We start from the raw sequence: 9,577 nt of genomic DNA, 5'->3' as shown, positions 1-9,577 counted from the left end.
CAAGGAATCTTGAAAGAGATGTCTGTTAACTTAAATCCAGAAAACAAAACAGAATTTATCTCGCTTCTGTATCACATCACGTCATATCCTGTGACGTAATCTTAACTCTGGTGTGGAATTTTCCACCATTCCAACCTTCTGTTTACTCTAGCCTTGCGTGGAAAACTTCTTAGCATTATTTTTTGCATGCCCGTCTCCAGTTTTGTAACAAAAGGGAAAATCGTTTTTTTTCCATTGTTTTTATTCTTTTATCAATTATACCTTAATTAAAACAAGTGAAGCATAACAGGGTCCCCCGTGAGTGCACAGTGAATGAGACAGAAAAAAAATGACTAAGTTCAGCATTTGCCCCAAAAGTCCCCAGGGAACGTCAAATCTTGGTGAAAATGAACAAACGGTGCAGTTTTAGGCCTTAACATATGTAAATTTGAGTTCTGCATCATGCAAAAAAAAAAAAGAAATGACTAAGTCCATCATTTACCCCCCCTCCATTTAGCCCCAAAAGTCACTAAGGCCTTAACATATTTAAATTTGAGTTCAGCACCATGCAAAACTGCTAAATAGACATACACAGAAAATTTTGGACAAATATGGTAAAATAGTCCTAAAAATGGAGTGTTTTATTAGCCCTAAAATAGCCCCTGGGGCACACCCAAGAGTTATCGCAAAGTATAGACAAACATAATTATATAGAAATCAGTTAGTTACAACTTTTCAGAAAGTTTTATAAAAATCCAAGACATCAATTTTTTTAATAAGCACAAAAGTGTCAATTTTAGCTATTTTAACTCAAAAGGCACCCCTAGGAGTGCAACTGGACTTTTCCCGGAAAATCAGTTCTGTTACTTGTTTACTCATATCATGTTTAATGTTTGTGCAAAATTTCAAAAATTTCCAAGACGTGATTATTGAGAAAAGTGCGGACAGACAAATGGATGAACAGACGAACGGACAAGAGTGAATTTACAGGTCCACCCTTCTTTTGTCGGGGGGGGGGGGCAAAAAGAAAACAAAAATAGCAGCTGGCATTTAAGGCTGTCATATAACATGAACACATCTTCGCATCCACGCATACTGACAATGAACTGAAGATAAAGATTTCAAACATGTATATTGGTGGTATATTCCTTCACAATTCTGAAACATGAGCTGTAAAGAAGATACTAACAGGGTGGACAGTTTTCAAGGGAGACTATTCAGATATGCAATAATCTTCAAGTAGCCAGAAAAAAAAAAAAAAATCAAATAAAGAATTTCACTGGAAAACGAAGCCTGCAAATTGGAGGAAAAATAAAAAAAAATTAAAAAATCAAGAAAAGATGATTAAATTTTGTGGGGCAAGCCATGAAATTGGGTGAAGATGCCTCGGTACGAATTTTACAAAAAGAAAGCTCCAACATTAGTTGATATGAAGAGAGGTCAACTAAAAATAATGTTTTAAGACTGTTGTCAGTGATTTGAACTGTGGTGTTATAAACACTAAACATCCCAGGAAAATTACAGGGTGGAATGATAAAAGATGATATGATTCGATTTCCGTTTGATGAAAACCGGTTTGTTTTTGCAGACTACCTACTAGTAGGCCAGAGCGATAGGAGCCTTCTATCATGTTTGAAAGTGACATAATGTTCAACGCATGAGATTGGAGATGTGCTGCTGTACAACTCATGCTCTTTACCGATCTAAGTTATAAAAACGGACCATTGCCAGTGCCCTAAAAATGAATCTGGATGGTTCAACGCTTGAGGGCATGCCCAGGGTTATGAAAACAAAGTTTCTGACCATGATTATGGTCTTTGGTGTGGTTTCAAGTGAGGGCCATCATCATCATGCCACCTAACATCTTTGAAGTCAGCTTGAAAGTCAACACCAAGGTGTACCTGGATGTGCTGAAGAGTGAGGTGGTTCCCTGGTGTAATCAGGTGGCTGCTGGCAAACCCTTGGTGTGGCAGCGGTACTTGCCACCGGTTCACAAGTCCAAAGAGAGCCAGGCTTGGCTTCAGAAGGAGTGCTACGACTTTGTACCCTTCTCTCACTGACCTGAACCCGCTGGACTACTTCGTTTGGTCATACATCGAGAACATCACCAACATGACCTCCCACAACACCAAGGTCAGCCTGATCGCTGCCATCCGCCAAGTATTCGCTGAGCTCCCGCTGACGCTTGTGGAAAAGGCATGTTCCCATTCCGGACTCGTATTGTGGTGGCGACTGAGGCTAAAGGCGGTTACATTGAATAGATGTCAGCTCTACTACATAATCAAATTACCTGAATTAATTTTTTCAATAAAAGTTTTAAAATAAAATCGTAGTGCTGTTTTCTTTAGGGCGACAATTTTATCGTTCCACCCTGTAATTTGTCTGATGAGGAAGATTAAATCTGGACAGTATAGCGAGATATGTGCCAACCAGAATATTTTGTTGGTATGGCCACATTGTTATCAACACTAAACATCCGGAAGATAATTATTTCATTTACCTCGTCTTTAGGACGTTAGACACAAAGTCTGAAACGAACTGGACTTGAACTTGGCACATCCAGGTTTTCAGTCATATGTCGTTAACCACTTAGCCACCGTCAAGCAAAATGATGCAAATTACACATCATCATCATCATCATCAGTTTTTAATGTCTTTACATGTTGACATGCTTTGGATAATTTTCATACATTGACTTCCAGAATAACCTATCTCTGACCAGGTATTTATTTATCCCTCTTTGAATCTTTGAATCGATTCTTATCATTTCCTCCCATGGTATTTTCTTAGCCTTCCTCTGACAACTGGCCCTGCTACTTCAACTGTTTTTCATCTACAAATACACTCTCTATCCATTCTTTCAAGGTGACCCTACCAACGGAATATTCTGGTTGGCGCACATCTCCCTATACTGTCCAGATTTAATCTTCTACTGAAATCATTGCATCTAAGCCAGTCTTTAATATTGTGTGTATATACGACCGTTTATATACTTTACAAACTAAATAATGTACGGTGTGTATATTTGAATCGTGCTGTGTTGAATGTGTTTATACATGTTGTGACCTATTTGTGTTGCCTCGTCGTGTGTTTGACTGTATACGCGGCACTAAAATGTTTGTCTTGTACTTAACCATAAACGAACCATCATTTGTGTAACATACTGTTGTTCTTGCTGTCTATTTTACGGCCCGTGATTCGTCTTGTCTAGGTGTTGATGTGTGCGTGTCAACATAATTACATAAACACATAACAACATAGCGACGTACCTGTTCTGCTATTGTTTCTCCAGAAGTTTCTTCAGCCATCCTGGGAAGCTGGATTCTGTTTAAACAAAGATGCTTCAAGACAGACCAAGACGCTGTATATTTATATATATATATATATATATATATTTATTTCTCCAAGGTAGTCGTCATAGCAGAGGAGTGATTGACGATCTTGGCTTGGGGGTGGTTTTCTACGTCTCATGTCTGAGACTTCTCCCCCACCCCACCCCGTGAGGATATCCTTTTTTAGATCATCTTCTTCCTTCGACGCTATCCGTTCTTAGAGGGAGCTGGAATCTGTTGTAACAAAGACGTTTCAAACGACCCAAGAAAAATAATTGGTTTTATACATATTTTATTTCACTCCCAGGCATTATGTCCGCTAGAGAAGTGATTGATGATCCTGGCTTGTGATGGGTCTTTCTTCTATATCTTCATTCTAAGACCGCCTCCACTCATCTGGAGTCTCGTTCTGGACCGTCTTGTTCCTTTAACGTCTTGACTCTAACTCAACAATGCTCTAGCAAACTGGAACATATGATATGCAACACATCAACTTCCGGTCACTTGTTCGGATACCTTCCAGTGCAAACTTGATCAGTTACATAATTTGACATGTTTTGATAACCTGTCAAAACATGGCTTCACATCTCCTGCCCACACAACTCTAGCTAGATAAATAATTATATATACAGATAGATAGGTAGATATATAGATCGATCACTAGATAGATAAACTTACCGCTTCTGCTCGGCCAACTATATAACATTAAGACTCACATAACACATCCATCGTATCATTCTTATATTAATTCTCTCCATGCAATGCATGTCCTCAACCTTTACTTTCAGATTTAACTTTTCTCATCAGATCAAATAATTTCCTGGGGATGTTTAGTGTTGATCTAAGCCCGTCTTTAAGACTATATCACACATCCATCGTATCATTATCATATTCCTCTCCATGCAACGCATGTCCTCAACTTTCACTGGCCAGGCTTCACTTCCACACATCATCATATTGCACTAGTTTCTAGATATGATGTTAGCATCTACTAAACCAAGCACTCTCATGTATTCTTCCTGTAATCAAACCAACAAATAGTTTGTGTATACCTTTTAGGGCTCGTATTATTAATCCATCGTATCATTCTCTATCATGTTTTCTCCATTGCTACAGATATCCTTGTTGGGGGAAACCAGCAAAGTTAATTGTGTTATTATATTAAAGACACAAAAAACATTATAAATGTAATAATTTATATAAACTGTCTAAAAAGGCACTGAAGGATTTTGAACTTAAATAGATTCTTTATTTTTGACTAGTCTGGGTGCCTGGTGTTGCCCGGGTGTTTGGAGGTGTGTGTTGAGCAAAAAAAAAAACAAAAACAAAAAAAAACAAGTGGTAGTTGGCAGGCAGGCTCGAACCCGTACCATGAAGGAGGAAAAGAAAGAATGTGAAAAGAAAACAAAAACAAAAAACGGGACCTTTGTTGTTGTGTCCATCGTCAAACCGGAAGTGACGTGGGTTAAAATTAAGGCTAGACAATCGAAAAGAGGGGATGACTTTTGAAAATATCGGCGAAAAAGCGACCCCTCCCTGTAGAAAAGTGCTCAGTTAATGGAGAAGGAATTAACGTTTTTTACCAATTTTTTGATATTTGTCGTCTGGAGGGTCGAGCTTCAAAACGATACTGATCTCGTGAAAATCCGTCGCCTCTGTCGAAAGTTTTATTTAAACAGGCAGGTGATATTTATATTATAGACTAGCGAGGGGTACCTGGCGTTGCCCAGGTGTTTGGAGGTGTGTGTGGAAACTCCGGGGGTGGGGTGGGGTTAAAAAGAAAATGTTTTGGTAGGTAAGTATGAGGATCGAACCCGAACCATTGAGACAAAGTTGTACATTAAAGTGTGAAAAAAAAAAAAAAAAAAAAAAAAAAAACGTGCGACGTTAATCATTGCCCCACCACGAGATGCTAACAGAAACACGTTTGAATTTATTTAATTACTTGGATTTGGCAGGTGCCCGTTTTAATGACTTAATGAGGTCGAGTTTGACTGCGGGATAGGATTTCATTTACTGCGGGAACGCTTCCCAAGATGTTATAGGAAAAAGACTAACCCACATGCGGCGAGCGACAAATGTTGAATATTTATCTTCCCGAAATCGAGCAAATTAAGTAGACAGACGAGCTTCGTTGTTAACTGAGATATTACGGTTTATATGTGATATAAAAAGTTGTGAAGCGACTGACCGCTTCTCTGAAAAAAGCCTTTTGTAGACATACAGAAAAAGCGAACACACATACAAACATGCATACATTTTCGCTTTTATATTTATAGATGATATCTTTCTGTAATTTGACTAAGACATTGGGAAAATTTTTAAAGAAATACAAAATTCAAACAATCTTTATTTATGAAAAATAATGTCTTTTAAATGTTGCTCATTTTTGTGCTCTTTCCAAAACATCATTCATGACAGATTGCAGAATCTCTGGATTGCTATTTAACTCCCTTAGTTTGTTCCTGATGTTTTCCTTCAATTCTTGAAGTGACTTTTTGGACACTCTAAACCTAAGGGAGTTAAATCGCAATCCAGAGATTCTGCAATCTGTCATGAATAATGTTTTGGAAAGAGCACAAATATGCAAAGCTGAAAATGGGCATCATTTAAAAGACATTATTTTTCATAAATAAAGATTGTTTGAATTTTGCATTTTTTTAAAGAAATTTCCCAATGTCTTAGTCAGATTGTGTTAAAATTATAGAAAAATATCATCAAAAATAAAGAATCTCACCTGTCTGTTTAGATGTATGTATGTTTGTATGTCTGCCTAAAACTTTTAACAGAGGCGACGGATTTTCACAAGATCATTATCATTTTGAAGCTTGACGTTTCGGACGACAAATATCGAAAAATTGGCCAAAAACATTAATTCTTTCACCCTCAACTGGGCAGTTTTCTACAAGGAGGGGTCGATTTTTTGTGAGCCATTTTTGCAAGTCATCGTATCGGTTGGATTGATTTTGCCTAATTTTAACGTTCTGAACTTTCCTATTGCGTCATGGAGTAGTAGTAGTAAGACGTCAGATTTTCTTTCATTTTCTTTTCCACCTTCCCGTCACGGGTTCGAGCTGGGTGTTATGGCGGAAGGGTTATATGCTCGATTAGATGATCCTCGCAAAAATGTTTAAATTCAGTAGGCGTAAATTGCATTCCATTGTCTGTAACAATGCAGTCTACTACTCCAAACCTAGCGAATATTTCATAAAGGAAGTTGATAGTTACCTCGGATGTGGGATTCTTACATTTTAATACTTCCGGCCATTTAGATAGGCTGTCTACAACAATGAGATAGTAGAACCCATCTAGTGGTCCTGCAAAATCTAAATGAATTCTAGACCAAGGTCGGTCTGGTTTTGCTCACGATCCGGATTGAGTCAGAGGAACTTTCATAGCTAATGCACATCCTCTACACTCCCTGATTTTTCCTTCTATATCCTTATCCATGTTTGGCCAATAAACGAAAGCGCGCATAAGGCTTTTCATTCTTGATATACCTGGATGTCCTACATGGAATTCCTTGAGCATTCTTTTCTGTAATGTCGCAGGAATTACGACCCTGTCGCAATATAGCGGGACGTTATCGCAAATTGAATAAATTTCTTCATCCAGTTCGTTATTGTTGATCCTTTCTTTCGTGAGTATAATAAATTCGTCCACCTCTGCTTTACTCTTAATCTCATCAAGCGTTACTGGAAGTTCCATTATTGTGTCACATGACGTATTTTTTACTCCAGCTTCCACTTGAATGGCTGCTATTACCATATCCGCCAATGGTTCTGTCTGCTTAGATATTAACCTCGATAACCCATCTGCATGACCAAATTTTTTAGATGGTGCATACTCCATTCGAAAATTGTAATTGTCTATTCGCCGTATGTTGTGGCAGTCCCTTTTTCGATCCGAAAATCGTTAATAATGGTTTGTGGTCTCTTTGTAATAGAAATTGCCTAGGAAACAATGAAATTTCTTTACCGCGAATATAATGCTTAGCGCCTCTTTTTCAATTTGTGAGTAGTTCTTTTCGGTTGGCAAAAGTGATCGGGATGAATGTGCTATGGGTTTCACTTTTCCATCATCCATTTTGTGTAAAATGCATGCTCCTATGTCGCTTGCAACTATAATTTCACGCTTGGGATTATAATGTGCCAGAAACAGGTCAGACATTAAAGTCTCTTTAATTTCCCAAAATGCTTCGTCGCATTCTTGCGTCCAGACCCATTTTTGGTCTTTCCTTAACAGTTCATTTAAAGGCGACCTTAGTTTATGCATATTTGGCACAAATACATTGCAGTAATTTGCCAAACCTAAGAAACTTTGTAAAGACACAATATTTTATGGAGCAGGCATATTCTTTATTGCACTCGATCTATCTGGACCCGGCCTTCTTCCATGTTTATCGATGATTTGCCCCAAGTGTTTTATTTTCTCCATACATTTTGTACATTTTTCTTGTTTTACTCTAAATCCATAATACTGGATCCTTTTGAATACTTGGTTTACATGAGCTTTGTGGTGTTCTTTGCTAGCGCTTTTCATTAACACATCGTCCACGTACCCTACTACGAAATCCAACCCATTTAACATAATGTCCATAATTTGCTGAAAAATCACAGGGGCAACTTTGCCCCCAAAAGGAAGTCTGTTAAACTTGTACAATCCCTTATGGGTATTAATACATAGCAGCTTTGAACACTCCTCATCGACTGGAATTGTAAGTACGCGTCACTGAGGTCGATTTTAGAAAAATATTTCCCTCCACTCAGTTTCGCAAATATCTCTTCAGGGCTCGGAAGAGGATAATGGTGATCTTGTAATGCCCTGCTTAAGCTTGTTGTGAAGTCGGCGCAAACCCGAATCTCCTTACTCTTCTTTTTGATGTAAAACATTGGTGCAGCCCACTCACTGTGTTCAATTTTCCCGATGACGCCCATGTTTTTGAGTCTTTCTAATCCACCATCTATCTGTTCTATAACAGCGTATTGAACATTTCTTTTCTTTCTGAACATTGGCTGTTCATTCACTTTTACGTCAAATTTTGCTACCGCTTTTGTACATCTTCTCAAACCGCCTGAAAATACGTCTGGGAAATTCACTTTTAACTCCCTCTTAAGTTTTTCTGCCTCCACATTCGAATCCTCAACCTTTTGGCAAAATGAGCTTAAAGGCAGATCCCATAGTCTAAACTTTTCAAACAGATCAGTTCCAAAGAGGTTATATGATTTTCGCATGACAAAAATTCTTACTTTTTCGGCCCTGTTCTGGAAAAAATATTCGTCAATAATTCTCCTTCAAAGGTAATTTTTTCGCCACTGACGCTTATCGCCGTTTTATGTGATTTAATCATAGTGGGTCTCCCAAGCCTCTTCCATGTCTGTACATTAATAATGGCAATGTCAGACCCACTATCAAGCTGTAGCCTTTCTTTTTAAACATTTGACCTATACATATTTCCGGATATTTTCTTCTTCATGTTCAATTTTCGTAAGTTTAATGGATGTCTTTCTACCAGATTTTTTTCTACAATGCGATGCTTTATGCCGTTTATGGTGGCAGTTGTCACATCGTTTAAATTTGTAGGGACACTCATTGTACCAATGTTTATTTTTTAATATGCGACACTCTGCTTTCCTCTATGTCACGACTGTCTTGTTTCAACGCAATAAACCGTTCAATCTTCAGCTAAGTTTTGTAGTTTTAAATTCGATTCGCTTTCGAGTTTATTTAAAACACGTCTTTCAGCGTGTTTATTTAAGACCAGCCCTTGCACAAATATTGAACATTTAAAATTATCTGATGATAATTCCTCCAGTTTAAAATCGTCGCAATTCTTGTTCACTATACTTGCATAAGTAGTGTAGTCGTCTTCCTCTCTTCTAATAACATTCATACATTTATATCGCCTATGGAAAAGAGACGTTTTTGCGAAAACAGTTCTGTAAGTAGTGTAACTGTTTCTTGGAAGCTCAACTCACTGGTCTTTTTTGGGAGAATAAAATTCACGAACTTTGTGTGCTCGGCTGTTCCCAATTTCCTTAGCAAAAGCCTAACTTTTTTCGCGTCTGACCAGGTACTACAATCCGATATAAAAATATCCTCATATCGTCTATAGTACTGGACGAAAGTGACATCGTCTTCTGGATTATAATTGAAATTTTTAATAGCGGCCCACACAGCTGTTGGAGAAAATGCGTTATGATTATCGTCCGCTTTAGTTAACTGTGTCGCCTCCGGAATTTTTCATTGTTTCTCCTGTGTTTTCA

At 37.9% G+C, this 9,577-nt stretch overlaps 1 protein-coding gene across 1 annotated transcript in view; it reads right to left on the bottom strand.

Annotated features, from left to right (window-relative positions):
• The window catches only part of LOC145283752 (ubiquitin thioesterase zranb1-B-like), a 578,310-nt gene that overhangs the window by 555,819 nt on the left and 12,914 nt on the right, over positions 1-9,577 (bottom strand). The window lies entirely within an intron of this gene.

Source organism: Euprymna scolopes, chromosome 8, assembly GCF_053919585.1.
Source record: "Euprymna scolopes isolate OS-2025 chromosome 8, ASM5391958v1, whole genome shotgun sequence".
Classification (NCBI taxonomy): domain Eukaryota; kingdom Metazoa; phylum Mollusca; class Cephalopoda; order Sepiida; family Sepiolidae; genus Euprymna; species Euprymna scolopes.
Note: the sequence above shows the minus strand (reverse complement) of the source record. Positions and strands in the feature narration are given on the sequence as shown.